The sequence below is a fragment of the Paroedura picta genome, chromosome 5, assembly GCF_049243985.1.
Source record: "Paroedura picta isolate Pp20150507F chromosome 5, Ppicta_v3.0, whole genome shotgun sequence".
NCBI lineage: Eukaryota > Metazoa > Chordata > Lepidosauria > Squamata > Gekkonidae > Paroedura > Paroedura picta.
In genome coordinates this window covers 88,663,333-88,682,028 of record NC_135373.1, presented here as the reverse complement: position 1 = coordinate 88,682,028, position 18,696 = coordinate 88,663,333, and positions in this window count along the sequence as shown.

The following is an 18,696-nucleotide window of genomic DNA, read 5'->3' as shown; positions in this document are numbered from 1 at the left end:
GTACCTTGGCCACATTAGAGACAAGACAAAGGTTGGTTGATTGCTGTTCTCATAAAAAGCCTCCAAGACTCACCAAAGGGAGCCATTGCCACCATGGGAAGGAACGCTGGTGAAGACCTGGCTGGTGGGAGGGAACTCTCAGCCCTGGTATCCCCTGGATGGCACGCATATTGGAACAGCATGGGAGGGGATGTATGTATGTATGTATGTATGTATGCATGCCCCACCTTTGCCCCCAAGAGCACCCCAAATGCTCTATTGAATGCATGATTTAATTCTCCACCATAAGTTTATATATCTTGAATAAAACTTTGTTGGTCTTAGACTGATTATGCATGGTGCTGGCCACACTGGGCCACCACTAATTCCACGTGATGGGGCAGCATGTCCCACTGCTTCCCATGTACACACAGTGGAAGAAATCCCCTGGTGCACACAGTCCACCTTGGAGCTGTGTGTGTGCACACACAACTCCAGGGCAGGTGAGTTCCACTGCTCCTTGTGGCAGCAGTAGCAGCAGGGGAGTGGGGGCCTGATGGTGCTCTCCCACCATTGCAGCGGGGGGTGGATGCTCCATTTGGCTTCACAGCACTGTGAACCTTAACATGGCATTTTGTCCCCCTGCAGGGAAACCATAGGTGGGGGGGATTTATCTTCCCTTATGCATGGGCCTGGCCGGAGCTCTGATGGCTGCAACAACAAGAAAGGGAACACGGAAGAATCTATATTCCCTCACTGTGGGACATTAGAGGCCCTGATGTGGGCCAGGACCAAGAGGGGGGCTGGACAGCGCTGCCATCATGCATAATCAGGGATTAGCCCCACTGGGATGCAGGCACCAGCCCGCTTTTCCTGGCCTGTGGATAATTGGTCCTTGTGTTGTAACTGGACTCAAATTTTGTCCTACCCAATATGTTAGACTGAGACCACTCAAACCTCTGTCTTCCAGATTCTATCCTGACACCACCACACCACCCTGGACTTGCTTAGGCTTGCTCTCTTTATGCAGTTTTAATTTCTTCAGTCAACCTGATGTAGCAGTCCATAAGCACAATGGCACTTATAACCCACTCTCTTTCTATCTCTCTCTGATTAACAAGGGGAAACAGAGTACATGGACATCTTCTCTGTTCCAAACTGAAAGAAAAGTGGCACATTAGAGACAGCACTTTAGTAATACATGATTCAGCGTCAAACTAGACAGAATGGAAATTATGAGCCTCCGCTTTTAAAAAACTCAGTTATGGCTTTATGGACTGCCCATTCAGATCAGGACCATATGGGGAAAGCAAAGAGGTTTCACCCTCATTCTTCTGAGTAGTTTCATTAATCAAAACCTTCCCTCCACCACACTACTATTAGCACTTCAAAGGAAAAAAGATGAACCCCTGCTTGTTTCTCACATCTTTTTAAAAGAAGGGCTACAAACAGCAGACTCTGGATTAGTGAAATGGTGGAGGTATAGGCTAAGCCCTCATCTCTCTCCATGTGCTGTGATCTAAATTGGGTCTCTGGTAATGTGTCACCCAGCTTGGAAGATGCTGAGAAGTCCAGTCATGGAAATCCCATTGTTTCCTCTGCAGTGGTGGCAGTAAGAGCAAGAAATCACCCCCATAGACACTCATATCAATAATTGGCAGGCAATGGTTATCATTCCTCTTTTTCTGGGTTATGCCCACAATTTTGGATTGAAACTACCAGCTGTACCAATGATGCAAAATTTGAAATGCCACTTAAGATTTTAAACATTTGTTTGTTTAGAAAATCTATATGTAACCACAAAGAATTCATCTTTGATTCAAAAGCGAGGGAAAGATTGCATGTGTCCAATATGCTGTTTATTTTTAAGATATGTTTTCTGTCACAGGAGTAAGACTATGCCAGGAAATTGTTATGATTTCTCCACATTTTCAAAGATTTTGATGAGAACATGTACCCTTTTGCACGTATTTCTTGGGTTTGTTGGCTTAAATACACAAACTAAGATATAGAACTATTTATCTTCAGTCTCAAAACAGCAACATATAAATATGAAGGTTGCCCAAACAAAAAAGTATCACAAATCCCCAAATTACTTTCTGTCAAAGAGACTGTTTATATGTAGAATTTTTCCTGAAGAAAATTACAATGAAGAAATGCCTTGATCAAAAGGCAGACATCACAGCAGTTCAATCAAGCAGTCACAATGGGCTCCCTCACATCTATGCATGCTTAAACATTCAAGCAAACCTTTCATTCCCAATCCTAGTCTGGCTTTATGAACTTTTGTATATCTTGTACAGCACACACTCTCAAGGGCAGTTTCATTAGGGGTTATTGGTTGCTGTATTTTAGGGAAATTCTACTGAAAGTATGCTGTCAATCCTGAACATTCAATATAGAGTTTTACCTATTGCTAATATGCTGCTAAAATACAGTAATTTCTGATCCCCTCAGTAAGTGCATCATACTTGCAGGAAAATACCATTTGAAGGGGTGGCATAATGTGAGTTGCCAGGACCCTTGCAGCAGGCTTGTTTCCTTTGTCCATGGCTCTTGTGTAAGAAAAATATGGAATCTTTTTAGATATCAGTTTTATCTACACACTTTTATCTACACACCTCCCCCTGTATTTTACTGTCAGAAACCAAGCCTGTAGTAGTTTTGTAGAAATAGCCATTGATGCCCTCAGTTTCTTAAAGCAACAAACACTTCTTTTATCATTTGGGTTTTTTAACCCTCCCCCTGATGCTTTTATTTTTGTTTAGATTTCAGACCTTTCTGAAAACCTGAATTCTTTTTCAGATTTTAGAAAGATTTGTCTTGTCCATTCATGGGTTCAGCCTCCAGATTTAAGTATCCTCAAAGTTGGAGAAGTTGGCAATTAGAATATAGGTAATAGGTAAATAAATGGTAGAAACTAGAGGATTTAGTAGACCAATCCACTAGAAAGTAGTTAGGTGCCAGTATGACAGAGGAGGAGATATGCAGAGAAGAAGATATAAAGAAATAAGTCACAGAGAATCTGGTTATAGGGAAAAGAAGGGACTATGCAAGTTGACAGTTCTTTACCTCTTGATGCCTGAGGTATGGCAGATGCTTATTTTAATATCTGCCTCCAGGAGCAGAATGTAAATAAAGACAACATACACAGATTTGACTGAGTCTACTGACTATAATTGCATAGTCTCTGTTCAGTTGAACAAGCCAAAAGAACACGAGACAGAAATATAGTGGTGTTGGCTATATCACACTGAATCAAGTATTCATTAACAGCAAAACGGATATTCAACACACTACTGTATTTTCAACTTGTATAAAGAACAGGCTTTCCATTTCACTGACTGTTAAATTTAAGTTGCTATCATTTTGTATCAAACAACAAATGAATGTCCTTGGTTTCCTTTCATATCTTTTACATATATGTACAAATATGATATTTACTGACTAGTACATGATGTGTATAATCATGAGGACTGAACTGCAACGGTGCAGGGCCACTAATGAGCATATTTTACAAGCTCCTTCAAAATCTGGGGTCAGTCCTGGCAGATAAAAGATGGGGATGGAAATAGCTTCATAGAGTACAGATAAAGCAATGGATAGCAGGAGAAGCAAAAGGCAACAGTAAGAGAGCTTGGAATATAAGAAATTCCTCAGTTCAGACCCAGAGACTTGCAAATAAACATTGCAATGTGTGAACTATCAGCAAACTACGTGTGGCGACACAGTGTTCTCTTGTCACAGAAATTTGCTGTCATATTGTTGTTGTTATGTGCGAAGTCGTGTCCGACCCATCGCGACCCCATGGACAATGATCCTCCAGGCCTTCCTGTCCTCTACCATTCCCTGGAGTCCTTTTAAGTTTGCACCTACTGCTTCAGTGACTCCATCCAGCCACCTCATTCTCTGTCGTCCCCTTCTTCTTTTGCCCTCGATCGCTCCCAGCGATCTTTATTAGCAAATCAACATTTCAAATCTAAATTTGGAGAAGACCCCAAAAGTGATGTAATTGGGAGCTGGTGTGTTCATACATGTGTCCATTCAGTCACAAGAAAGATGGATGGCTAGCTTAAAAAAAAGAAGCAAAAGAAGCAAAAATAGAATGTGCAGGCAAAAGAACATTTGTACATCTGCTTTCTTCCGTGGCCTATTTCACTATCCACTCCCACTTTCATCAATTTATTCCAGTTAGTTCTGAAAAAAACATGCAGCAAAGCAACTTACGAGATAGAGAAATGCTCATTTCTGTAAAATGAAGATAGGGACCTCACCTCACATTTTAGATGTGAATGGGTAGATCTCTAAAAATACATTTCAGCTTTCCCTACTTGGTCTAGTGGGATTTCAGTTCTTCAGTTTCAGATGTTTGTAACTTCTGCTATGTGAGCCAGAACATTCTGAACCAACTGGAGGTTCCAAGTTGCCTTTAAGGGATCCTTCATACAGAGTGCATTACAGAAGTATACTTTGGAGGTGACTGTAGCATGGATCTACATGGTGATGAGGGCTGAGTCATGGTGGAGGGGGCCTCTTCTGGATGCAATACATACACACACACACACACACACACACACACACACACATACATATACACACACACATACACACACACATACACTCCCCTTATACATTTTTGCAAGGTAATTTATGACAATAAATAATAATAATAATAAATATATAATAAAAGCAAAATAGAATAATATTACAAAAAGGCATATTAAAACAGAATCACCTATTAAATCTGGGGGGAGGGGACCTTTCATCAACACCAAATAGGGAGAATGTAAGGTAAAGGTAAAGGTAAAGATAAAGGTATCCCCTGTGCAAGCACCGAGTCATGTCTGACCCTTGGGGTGACGCCCTCCAGCGTTTTCTTGGCAGACTAAATACGGGGTGGTTTGCCAGTGCCTTCCCCAGTCATGACCGTTTACCCCCCAGCAAGCTGGGTACTCATTTTACCGACCTCGGAAGGATGGAAGGCTGAGTCAACCTTGAGCCGGCTGCTGGGATCGAACTCCCAGCCTCATGGGCAAAGCTTTCAGACGGCTGCCTTACCACTCTGCGCCACAAGAGGCTCTTAGGGAGAATGTAGAACACCCAATAAAAGGCCATAAGGGAGTTTTAGCTCTTCATCTACAAGGCCTGGGCAAGAAAAATGCCGTACACTTTAGACATTCTGTCTAAATGGATGCCCCAGTTCAGGTGTCTTAGAAGCTCAACATTTCTATCATTATTTGCATGAGATTTACCAGAAAATATTTATCTGGACATTTATCAATCATTATGGTAAATGTCCTGTCAATACAATGTTGGGGGTATCCTTACTGGCATATAAAGCTCTGACTGTATTTTGTCTGTTAGTAAGACTTCTGTTGTCTTACACTGCTGTGCCCTCTAATGCAGGAGGCAGCCGCTAAAGGATTGCCAGGCACAATGCTAGTCTGCATTGCAACATCAGCTTGCTCTTAGATTAATATGGGAGAATAGAAGAGGTTTATGGATTCAGATGCTTCCTCTAAGAACTTACCTGTCCTCAGCTTAACTTTTAATATTTCTGGAGGTGCGAGAGGAGGTAGCCATTCCTTCCATCCTGGCCATGTTTATTTCTAATCCTGCCAGTCACATCACAAAGATGGTGTTCAAAACCTGCATCCCACCGCCCTCACAACTGTACCTAAAATCTTATAAATGTAGCAGTAGGCAAGCTCACGTGGGACACACTACTACTGAGAAAGTCAAAACTCTGGTGTTTGTCCAACTGGTCTCTGAGAGTGAGAACATACACAGAACATTATGTTAATCAGTTGGCAGGGTCCAATATCCCTTCAGGTATCCAGGTTCCAGATTGTGAACAGCTTTATAGTCAACACTTTGAATTGTGTCCAGAAGCAATCCAGATTGCTGAAAGAATGTTCCACCATCATGGAAGGTGGGCATTTACAGGCAAATCTTCACATTAGTTTATTGTCATCTTCCTGTTTCATATGGCGACAGCCTAGAGAATGCAGTGCTTTTGTGCTGTACCAATATAATTAATTTTGTCTGAATTCTCCAGTGTTTAATTGAGCCCTCTAGTACTTCCTGTTCTATAAAAGGGTCAGTGTCAAAAAAAAAGTTCTTGATGGCTACGTAAAAGGTCATGACTTATAAGCATTTCTGACCCTGGCTATGACTGTTAAGAGTATGTCCTTTCACATGCAGTATCAGTCCATTACCCTTCTACACCTCTTCAAGGGCATCTTGCTAATTTCCAGTAACACAAGACAGAATGTGCAGAAAGCTGAATGAATATCCAAATGAGAGCCATCTGTAGATGTAAAGCAGGATGTATGCTGCACCATGGCCTGAGGCACATATGAGGTTAATTTCTTCCCAGTTAAAAATACCACTTCTCTAAATGCAGTATTGTTTGTTTTGAAGAAAAATGAAAAGAAGAAAACAATAGGTTGTGCAGAACAAAACAATTTAGTTTGAAAATAAGCATCAGAGGGTGGGCTATGTGCCACGTGGCAAAATAGATTTTCCATCAGTGTATTTTAAGAAACTACAAAAGCTGCATTCTAAACACTGATCACTTTTATTTAAAAAAGAGGAACTTTGCCAGGTAAAAACTATATTTGTAAAGCCATTTTTTACTACTTATCCTAGAGTTATTTGACATAGCCAAACCAAACATTATAGGTGCCTTTTCATGTGTAAAGATGGTGTGGATTAGGTTTGGACCCAGGTCCAAGTAGATTTCCAAATACTTCTGCATCCATGAACCATACAATTTATGTCTATCTTCCTTCATATTTAATCTCTTGTCTGCGTAGCTTTGTGTTAATTTTTCCTGCTTTTTATTGAAAGCATGCTCATTGAATTAAAATTATTAAAGAAATCAGGGAATAGAAACTTAACTGCATCCTAAAAGTGTACAGACTTACTCAGAAATAAGTCTCATTACATTAAGTGGAGCACATTCCAGGTAAAGTGTAGAGTTTGTCATTTCTCACTGAACTTGTCCAGCAGTTCACTACATACCATGATATATGTTACTTAGGGACAGTCAAACCAACTGGCTCTAAAATGAATTCACAATGTCCAAAAACGTTATTCTACTTGTTGCCCATAAGTGGAGACAAACTTGCCTCCTCTAGCAATGGTGAATATCCCGTTGCTTAGACAGTACTTGAGCTCACCAGGAACAGTACAAGAGGAATATTGTTTAAAGAGTCCTACATTGTCCAGCAATATGATGCATGCATGTTGTTACCTTGTTATCTGGAATTGTCGCACAGTAGTGGGCAGATGGCAGCACTCTGACTAATTCAGGTATTCCCAAGAGCTTCGTGAGAGGAAGAGGGAAGTGAGATGGCTACAGTGAGTGGGGCAGAAAACTAGTGATGAATTGGCAAGAACATCCTACCGCACATTTATGAAGGTGTATGAGATGGTGGTGAAAATGGCAAAAAGGATTGTTTTGCCCCTGAAATCACATCTGCTAGCTCTCGCCCAGCAATTATTTAGGGTAGTTTGATCTCTTAACACCCTTGAGGAAGGGCACCAAAATAGTAGTAAATTGAATTGCATTAGCGAGCTTTTTTGCAGATAAAGTCCTACAGAACATGAACTTGAAGCTCCATGGCCATCACAGGAGGTGATGTTTGATGGCTTCAGATGGCACTCCTTAACCGAAGTGGGCAAGTTGCTGGGGTCAGTGAAGGCAACAATTTGCCTCTGGATCCCTGTCCATTGTGGTTGCTCAAATTGGATGACTGATGGATAGGAAACCCCTTGAGGGATATTGTCAACTTCTCTCTGACATTGGGAGAGTTCCCCGAAGGGCTGAAGGAGGCAGTGGTCTGCCCTCTCCTGAAAAAAAAAACATTACTGGATCCACAGGACCCTGCCAACTACTGCCTGGTCTTGCACCTCATGTTTCTGGGTGAGGTGGTTGAGAGGGCTGCTGCGGATCAGCTCCTGGTTTTCTTGGAGGAAACTTTGTCCCTTGACCCATACCAGTCGGGCTTCCATCCTGGCCATGGGGTGGAGACTGTACTGGTCACCTTGATGGATGATCTCTGGTGCCGTAAGAGGCCTGAGCATACCCATGACACACTCCCTGCTGTAGGGAAATTATGTTTGTTCATTTTAAAACATTGTCACTGAAAGTCAGGAACATGATGTTCCCAAAGGAAAATGAATTATCATTTATTATTTATCAAATGATTACTCAGTCTGAATCACACCACTGGTTAGAGAGGGGGGGGGGTCAAGAAATCCCCAGAAATAACTATTTTTTTCTTCATTGTACCTAGTCCTTTTTAAGCATTAGGATATATTGGTATGACATGCATTCTTTTAGCTAAGCCAATCACCCCAGTATGTTTCTGGTTGTTTTTGCCAAATCCTGTCATTTTTTTCTTTCTAATAGAAAAGTATTCTAAATTGCTTTTAGGTATCCTCCTTCTAAATACAACTATGCTAGTGGATAGCCCAACTGATCTATGTAGAAGGAGAATTGCACAACTGGTGCTACCTTCAAGGAAATGAGTTCTTCCTCACCATTTCCTATTGAGTTAATATTCCCCTGTGCTTCTACCAAAGATCTGGTAGATACTCTGGGCCATTTGGTACAGTTAGATGTACTTACTTTATAATTTTCATAGTTTAGACTCCCAAAATCCAAACTGGAAGGACAAAAACAGCATGAAAATAATGGCTTGTGTTCCTGGCCAATCTCTGTCAAAAGTTAATAGCTGTATATACTGAGAGTCCTAACCAAAAAGCTCCTCCCCTTCCATAGCTGCACTGAAATGGGCCTGTAGTCTTCTGAACTGTTTGGGCATTTTTACACAAGAGGACAAAGAAATATCTTCTGCTACTCCAGAGGCCAAGTCTGGTTGTTAAGAATTTAAATGACATGAGAATAAATTTCAATTGAGCCTTAGATGGGAAGAGCAGTTTGGCAATAAAACCAATTATCTGGGGATCATGGGAACTTTCCCTGGAGGGAGGTTGTCAAAGCCAGATAAGTACCTATCAGGGACATTCTAGCTTTAGATTTCCTGCATTGAGCTGGCTGTTGGCCTAGATGGCCTATAAAATGCCTTTGAATCCTATGAATCTTTGTTTTGAAATGCTGTGGAGTGGCTAAACAATCTTCTCAGATTGTTAAAAATTCACTTAAAGTTGTATGCTCCATTTTCTATTGTTGTTAGGTACGAAGTCGTGTCCGACCCGTCATGACCCCATGGACAATGATCCTCCAGGCTTTCCTGTTCTCTACCATTCCCCTAAGTTCATTTAAGCTTGCACCAACTACTTCAGTGACTCCAGCCAGCCACCTCATTCTCTGTTGTCGCCATTTTCTATAGAACTATTCAATTTATAAAGAAACTAGGGGCAAAGCCAAGAACACAACGGGTGCTAGAGCTTGGCAGTGGGAAGAGGAAGGGGAGGAGTTGTCATGTCTGTAAGGGCATGGGGCTGAATATGTGTGTTGTGTGGGAGGTTGTGGTGGCATGGTAGCAAATGAGGGTATGGGTGTGGAGACATGGGTGTCAAGAATCTGTGGTGTGGAATGTCCGTTGAGTGTGGGAGAGGACTGACCTTTGGAAATTTTGGCATAGTGTTTACAGATAAGCTTTCCAGAACCATGTCCTCAGATATGTGAAGGGAAAATCAGACTGGAGACTCTTCTTAGGGGAAGATTACATGGCAACCAATTCCTCCCAGTTCTACATCATTTCCCTTCTTGTGGGAATTAGGCCACATTCACCGAAATGCCCCTCTGCCCTAATACACATGGGGTAGTCACAGTACACAGGTGTCCACCCTGTTCCTTCTTTCCATTTTTTCACTGTTGATAAAATGTTACGTGCCCACATGCTTCTTTCATGGTTGCTCCTTAGAAGAACGGATTTTTGTACCCTATTGCTTACTACTCAAAGGAGTCTCAAAGCGGTTTACAAAGACCTTTTCCATTCGTCTCTCCACAATAGTCAACCTGTGAGGTATGTGGGGTTGTGAGAGATCTGAGAGAACTGGGAATGGGCCGCAGTGACCCAGCAGGCCTCAGGTGTCTCAAAGCATTTTCCAATCGTCTTCTCTTTCTCTCCCCATAGCAGACTCCCCATGAGGGAGGTGGGGTAGCGAGCCTCACAGCGAAGCTGGCAACCCTAAGAGGAAGACTCTCTGTGCACAGCAGTCTTGACCTTAGTAAGGTTTTTTATACTGTTTTTTTTTATTTGCCAGGCCAAGGTTATTTGCGGGGCCAATAAGTCATTACGGTTACCATGTGTCTCCAGCCATTTACTTGTTCTCTATTTACAGTTTCAGGCTGTAAATATTTATTTAGATCTTCCTGCACTTTCCAGACTCACAGGACTGATACTGGTCTGCCTGTCTGCGCCCCAGAATACAAACAGTTGCTGGTAAGGGCTGGCTATAACCCATAGGCCAGGAGGGACACCCCTGTATCACTTCGTACCAACTGCAGGCAAAAATGACTCCTTTGAAGTCCCATCTCCAAACCTCCAGGAATATTTCCAACCCAGGGGTAGCCAACCTCCAGGTGGGGCCTGGAGAGCTCCTGGAGTTACAGCTCACCTACAGAGTATAAAGATCAACTCCACAGGCAGAAAGGGCTACTTTAGACAGGGTTGTGGTAGAGAAGAAACATTTAAGGCTTCCCACACAGGCTGTTGTTGAATTGAAAGACTTGATGTCAACAGCACAGGGTTGTTGTGAAGATGAAACAGGAGACAAAAGAGCCAGTTTCTTCTGCAGAATAATGCTGTGCAGTGGCCTCAAATCTGCAGAGAGTTGCAAAGAAGAAAGACACATGGCTTGGCTGTGTCTAACCTCCAGGCAGAGCAGCCCTACTGGCCTCCTCTCCCTGCGGTGGTCAGGAGCAGACTGGCAGCCAGACTGGGCTGGGTGAATGGAAATTTGGCCTGTCCTGGTGAGGGGCCAATGGGAAGGTGCTTTGCGCGCCTCCCCATTGGCTGCTTGGCCCTTAAGTGGCACTTGGAGGGGCGAATCAGGAGCCGCTTTGAAGCTCCTGATTCACCCCTCCTAGTGTTTATCATGTACAGAGCCCACCCTAACTCCTCCCCAATAGCCCTTAGGGCTTTATTTTATCCGCTCCGCAAGAGCGGTTAAAGATGATTGTTGAACATGTATACGAACATATAACAACAAATGATTGTTTTAGTGTACATATCTGTATGTTTGTAAGACAGCATACAAGAGCCTCTTGTGGCACAGAGTGGTAAGGCAGCAGACATGCAGTCTGAAAACTCTGCCCATGAGGCTGGGAGTTCAATCCCAGCAGCCGGCTCAAGGTTGACTCAGCCTTCTATCCTTCCGAGGTCAGTAAAATGAGTACCCAGCTTGCTGGGGGGTACACTGTAATGACTGGGGAAGGCACTGGCAGACCAACCCGTATTGAGTCTGCCATGAAAACGCTAGAGGGCATCACCCCAAGAGTCAGCCATGACCCAGTGCTTGCACAGGGGATACCTTTATCTTTACCTTTAAGACAGCATACAGTATCTTTAACCGCTCCTGGCAGAGCGGAATAAATAAAGCAGTAAGGGCCCTGAGGGTGGGCCCTGTCCGGGATGAGGAAGGGTGCCAATAGGCCCCTTCCCCAGACTGACAATCGGAGGGCCCAATCGGCAGGTGCGAAGCGTCTGCCGATTGGGCCCTCCGGTTGTCAGTCCGGCGGCAAGGGACCAATTGCGAGCTGTGCTGTGCGTGGCTCGCAATTGGTCCCTTGCCGCCGGACTGACGATTCAGGAGGCACGAAGCGCCTCCTGATCCGCCCCCCTCCCAGTTCGCTCGCACGCAGCCGGCCGCCACCATTACTTCGCATTACCTCGAATGGGCAGGTCGCAGTCTGGCCGCATGAACAGGAGGGCCCAGCAGACACGGCTGCAGTGGATCACACCTCGCCACCGGCCTAGAGTGGGCCGCACGCCCTGCCCGCACTCAACACAGCTCCACTGAAGACAGATGCGGCCCCCAGCACCCGCCACCGTGTCGTCCGGCAGCGCCGGCTGCGGACCGCCCCAACCCACCTCAAACAGCCACCCCGGAGCGCACTGGAGCCGCCGCAGCTGACCCCAACAGCTGACCCCACGTCTCGCCACCGGCCTACAGCAGGCCGCGCCGCCACCCGCCGCCGCCAGAAATGGCGCTGTTGCCGCAGGCTGCCGCCCACCCCGCCCGCACCCAACACACCTTGGCCGCAGACAGACATGGCCCCCAGCACCCGCCGCCGCATCATCCGGACCCGCCCCAGCCCGCCCCAAGCAGCCTCCCTGGAGCGCGCTACAACCTCACCAAGGACCCCGTCCACGCTCCAGACTCGCCCTGCCAGCTGCCTCCTGCCCTCCAGGACGGCCGCCGCCACTGCCAGCCACCACACCGCGGATCCAGGCTGGGAACAGGTAGGCCACAGAGCGCGGGACCCCCGGCAACCACTCATGCCGCCTCAAAGGTTGCCCCGAGCCCGGTCTTGGGGCCGCAGCCTGGCCCCAGACAGCCGCACCAGCCAACTCGCCAGCCCCGCTAGTGCCCGCTGTATTCGGGGGCAGCAGGCTTATTTACTAGTATGTGATATATTCCAAAAATTCTGATAAAGACACTTAAATTTCATTGGAGTTCATTTGTAAACATCACAGAATCTGTCAGTTTTGGAGTCTGGACTCAACCCTTATATGGAGTTCCCTCTTCAGAAAGTAGGACATATTCAACAAGTTACAATCTGCTTAGCAAGGCTATATACAGTGGCCGTTCTGGAATTCTGCCTCAGATCCAGCTCCTGGTGGCACCACTGGAAATAATGTAGAACCAGGTGATCTTCACTGTGTTGTTCATGAAAAATGGGAGGTAGGGGGAGCAGATGGAATGAGGTTCATGCACGCACAGCCACAAACAAGGTTTCAGCTCATTCAGACTTAATGTTGTCCTGACATGACATCTGAATCCAGCCAAAACACATTATTAGCATCACACCTTATTTATGTGCTTCTTAGATAGTTGACCAGAAGTAGAGTTTTTCCCCTTTCGAAATGTTGACATTATAATGGGAGAAGCTGTAACTTAAAGGTACTTTTTGTCATACATTTCAGGCCATTAGCCCTGTGGATGTTATATTACAGCATTTTTATCATTTGTTTTCCCTTCTGTGATACAGATCATTAACTCTACTTCTCACTGGATCTTCCTATACACATTCATTTTGGTTCACTAAAACCCTGCAAGGCAGACAGAAAATATCTCTGAGCTGTGCTTGCTCAAAACAATCCTGACACTCCAGGGAATGTGCATTTCCCCCCCTTATATGTCACTACAGATCAATTTGTTACAGCAGTATTAGAATTAAACTACAATAAGTTGAGGAACTATTAAGCTCACACAGCTCCTTTCCTTAATTGAAAGGCATATTCTTTCCAAGAAAGTAAATGGCTGGTTTATTACTGTTTGCTGTGTAAATAAATAAAAATGGGAAAAGAAACCACACTTATTAGAATCCAAATTGAGTAACTATGTTCCTTATAGAGTTTCCAACAGCTTTTGATCTGGTAGATGGCTATAAAAGTAAAAATCACTACACTGCAATATAATTCATGGTAATTGCATGTTACAAGAGGGGCCCCAAGAAGACTCACTGGGGAAGGGAAATTCCATCTCTCTGCCAGGCTCCACTTCCTCCTCTTCCCGTTTGTTATTGCTTTCCCCCAGCCTACCATGTTCCCATTGTCACCCCATTTCCTCTCTATTCTCCACTCTCTGAAAGGTCCCCATTTCTATCCTTTTCTAAATCTCATTCCATCAGCCACTCCACCATGTTTTTCTTTCATATCAGCTGTACGTTTAAAAGCAATGGCATCAGTTAGATTTTTAATGGTATCTACACATGTCTAGATTAGGTTTGCCAGCCTCCAGGTGATGGCTGGAGGTCTCCTGGAATTACAACTGATCTCTAGGCAAGACAGATCAGTTCACCTGCAGAATATGGCTGCTTTGAAAAGTAAACCATATAGAATTATATCCCACTGAAGTCCCATCCTTCTCCCCAAAACCTCCATGGAGTTGGCAGCTCTAGTCTAGATATATATCTAGTCCTGACTGTGCTCAGGGATTTCCACTCATACTTTTATCTTATGAAGGAAGCTTTGACATTCAGAAGTTTATACCACGGGGATTTTGTTGGTCTAATGCAACCGTTAACCTGAAACTAAGTGCAAGCATGAGATTCATCTCTCACTTGGTGCCAGGACAATGCCAGTCTCAATCTAAATGCTGATATCAGCATTTTCTCATACCACTGACAAATGGCCTCCAGGACACTTGCCAGAGACAAAGGGAACAACTGTTACAGCCACATCAATCCCAGAGGCCAACCGGCCACTTCCCTTTCCTCTGATTTTCCAATGAGGATGAAGCTAGAATAAAAGAAGGTAGGAGGAATGTCCAAATGGTCAGCATGTCTTATTTGTGGTTTTGCTGGCAAAACTGTTATGAGATGCTGGAGGGAAAAATTAAGAGCATGAGAGCATAGCTATTGTGGGGAAGCAATAACTCCAAGTGGGTGGAAAGGTAAAACATGCCTAGAAGCCAGAGGGAAAGAAGGAAAAGAGTTCAGCACTTGAGAGTGAAAAGACTTTATACTATTCCTATTCATTCAGTTGCATTTCCTCCCTTCAGCTTCTTACTCCTTAAGCATGGGGTCTCCATCCTATATGGAAGTGAAAGGCCACATTACTTGAATCTTGGTATCTAGGAAGGGATCCATGTGACTTACCCTGTCACAGCCATAAGCGGTCTTGCTTTGTAATTGCTTTCTAGCTCTTAGGATATGTGGTTCTGAAACATTCATTAGGATATGTGGAGTTTTTCACATGGCTGATGGTTATATAAACCAAACTGATCCTGTGCCTCTCTTCCTGCTGTATCCAAAGCCACCATATAGTAGCCATTTTATCCCATGTACCCTTCTCAGATTTTTAAAATCAAACTACATTTACATTAGCTAAAAGGTCTTATGACCTTCGCCCTGTCCCCTCTTGCAGGATACAGAAAATCAGGTAATAGTTTGTAATAATTTAATATGTTAAATTAACTAATTTAACTAAATTTTATATTGTATTGTATTGTATTGTATTCCATCTTTGTATTTTATTGTAATCCACCCTGAGTTGCCAGAGATTGTTTCTGCTTTAGGAGACAAACCTTGTTTTAGCCTCACTTTAGATTTTCTTTGGATGCTGTAAGTTGACTTGAGGCTTTTCACATTTGGGTTTCCCAGGCTGAAATTTGTGATATGCTTTCTACATCTGAGTCTGATACAGGCAGCCTCCCATCATGCTTTGCTCCCTTCCCATTTTCTTTCATTTTTTTTTGCAAAATGGTGCTTGCTTGCATTTTTCTTTTCATTGTGCTCCTTAATTCCACCATTCTGCACCCTCTATCACCTCCCCCCTCCCCCCTAAATGTAAGGAATATATGTTTTAAAGTTCTATGGGTTATCGCATTACAATGCTGCTGCACAAGACTGCTTTAAAAAAATAGAAACAGTGTTGTAACATGATCATGCACTTTTTATAAAAAGGCAGATTTTTTAGAACTGAGGGAGGGTGGGGAGAGGGAGGATGGCAATGAGGAAACGGGCGTGTACAAATGACAGCCATCTTGGTATAGTGGTAGGAGTGCCAACTTCTAATCTGGCGAGCCGGGTTTGATTCTGTAGCCAGCTGGGTGATCTTGGGCTCCCCACAGCACTGATAAAGCTGTTCTGGCTGAGCAGTAATATCAGGGCTCTCAGACTCACCTACCTCAAGATGAATGTAAGCTACTTTGAGACTCCTTTGGGTAGAGAAAAGTAGCATATAAGAACCAACTCTTTGGGCCATTCCACACCCAGTAAAAAATGTGAAATCCTTACCTTTTTTTCAACATCATATTTTTGGCACTTTATGCGACGTCATGAACATCCAACATTACATCTGCAAAACGGCAGCTATATCCTCCATTTTAAAGCGCTTGCAGGGGAATCGCATGAACTTAATTACTCCTGCCATGTAGCACGAGCAAGGTGAGAGCAACCAGCATGCCATGAGCAAAAGATACCTGCATAACCAAAGTAGCGAAATCTCCAGCTCCAGTACCCACCCTCAAGTCCACCTCTCTCTCTCTCTTCACCCAGAACAGGGCTTTCTATTTTTTTTTAAAGTAGTGAGTTAAAATGGAGGATGTCATGAGCTGGCTGCTGGCTTACCTCTTGAGGCAGGCGACATGATGTGGGAGGGCTGGAATATGCCACCTACCTTGGGAAGCTGTACAGCAACATTTTTCCTGTGTGGAAACACCCTTAATGTTCCTCCCTGTAAAACCTTTTTTAAAAAACCCTAGCTCATCAGGCAGAAAAATTCTAGTCCAGTCAGTCCCTGCTGTCACAGTTTCCAGTGTTATGATTTTCTGACTCATTTTTTCTCAAAAATTACCAGTAAAAAATGTAATCCTCCATCTGCTCTCTGAAGTGGTACCCCACATTCTCCTGTGTATATAGAACTGGTCTGCTTTATTAAGACAGCAGAGGATAGTCCTCTAACAGCTGCTTCCTGCTAACATATGACCTCTTAAATCTAGGATAAATAGAGAATATATAAAGAAGGACATTTTATTGGTTAGTTAGAAACTGCAGTGGAAATCCCACATTATGTGGGGTTATCATGATTGCAAAGTGTGGATTTCAATAAGTGGAAAAGCCATAAGAATGGAAGAATTGTGAGCAGTTGCCATTAACTGAAGCAATGCAGAGAGGGAATTAAGGAGGTGCAAGCAGGTAGAAATAGGTGAACTACCTAGATCATTCTGAGTAATTCTGTGCAAAGGCTGTATCTGTGGTCTGGTGCCTAATGTATTGTTATAATGCAAAAGAGATTGGGAAACAGAAAGAAAAGTTGCACCTTATTGAGCAGCTGGTTTGGAAGTGAAAGAAACAGAAGCCGCCTTAGGAAATTCACACAAGTTGTGCTCATATTGATTCCAAATTGATTACTCATCATGACTTCTACAGCCTTAATTTGTCACATTTGGTGGCTGTGCTCCAATAACAGGAATGCAGTGAACACAAGCCACACAGATTAGCCAAGAAGCACTACCTGATTAATTGGGCTCTCTTCTGCTACATATTCTGGAACCCTGGAGCACTTAGTAGAAATTCATCATAGCTATGTTACCACATTTTGTTGTGTGTGATGACAATTAAAAATACAAATGAGCTTTGTAGCCCTTTCCTTGGCTTGTAGTAAAAGTCAGCCAAAATAGGATAATTGTGTTCATCAGTTGCTCGCTTCTTAAAGGTCAAATGCAGAGCTATGAGAAAAGCAACTATATTTAAAAGGGCAAGAGGGATTATTTGAAATGAATTCAATTGGCAAAAGTGTAAACTGTATTCATGTAAGGAAACATGAAAAAAGATGGCAAGGAGCAGAATCCAGATTTATATTAGGCCAGTAGTTTTCATATTGACTTCAGGATCCTTTGAGTTTCATAGACATGCATTAGGGTTTGTTTGTTTATAATTTAATTTATACCCCACCCCTCCCGACACAGTCTGCCTGAGTCGGCTTAGAACAAAATAAGACAATAAAATATAACAATTTCCATAAAAGCCCCTTTGGTTAATCCCCGGAAAATACAATATCACAATCTAAAACTTCAACACATGGTGGAACAACACCTATTCCTTCCCCTATTCCAGTTGATAGATCACATACCCCAACTGCATCCACTCTCTGATATAGCAAGGCAGATCTCATCATAGTGCTTTCCACTAGGCAGGACCTCCAGTTTGTAAATCCTGGGACAGCTCTTCCTTCCCAGCCGCAACCAAAAGCCTGGCAAAAGAGCTCCGTCTTACAGGCCCTGCAGAACATTGATAGCTCTGTCAGGGCCCATAGCTCTCCTGGGAGCTCATTCCACCAGGCTGGGGCCAGGGCCATTTCACACCTTACAACAACAGCTCCTGGCCAGCCAGTTTGTGGTGATTGACTACAGTAGGCAACTTAATGTCAAAAGGTTCCCAGGGGATAGGAAATTTGAACTCCTAGCTACTAGCCTTTGTCTTCTTTGCTAATGTTACAACCTGTTGCAGTGTGTCAGATTCTGGTCTACAACATGTGGAGTAAAAAAAAGGAGAGTGGGAGCTGCTTCCCCTCCCCCAGAATGTTGTTCATCTCATTTTTGAAACTGCTTCTTTCCTTGTTCTATACTCCCCGTGCCATTTCATAAAGGTATCTCTTGAATCTTGAGACCATCCGACACAATAATAACATATCTCATAGTCAGATTTAGTGATGCAATAGCATCTCAAAACCTGACCAGGATGAAATTTCTTTACACCCCACCCCATTTCAGCAGCTCTGCTGATCTGACTACTGATGAGGACTTCGGCAGAAGGTGGTATGCCGGAGCCATCTAGGAGGGCGGTATTAAAATTAAATAAATAAATAAACAAATCTATCTGTGGATTCAGAAGAATCACCAGCAGTGCTTTGAGATCTTTATTAAGGTCCCAGCATAGTACAAGCAGTACTGAACTGAATAACTCCCCAAACACAACCCACACAATAGATCTTCCCAGCAGTGCGCACTATTGGTCAGTTTCACTTTGAACTGACTGGATCTGGCAGATGGGACTTAGCCACACATTGG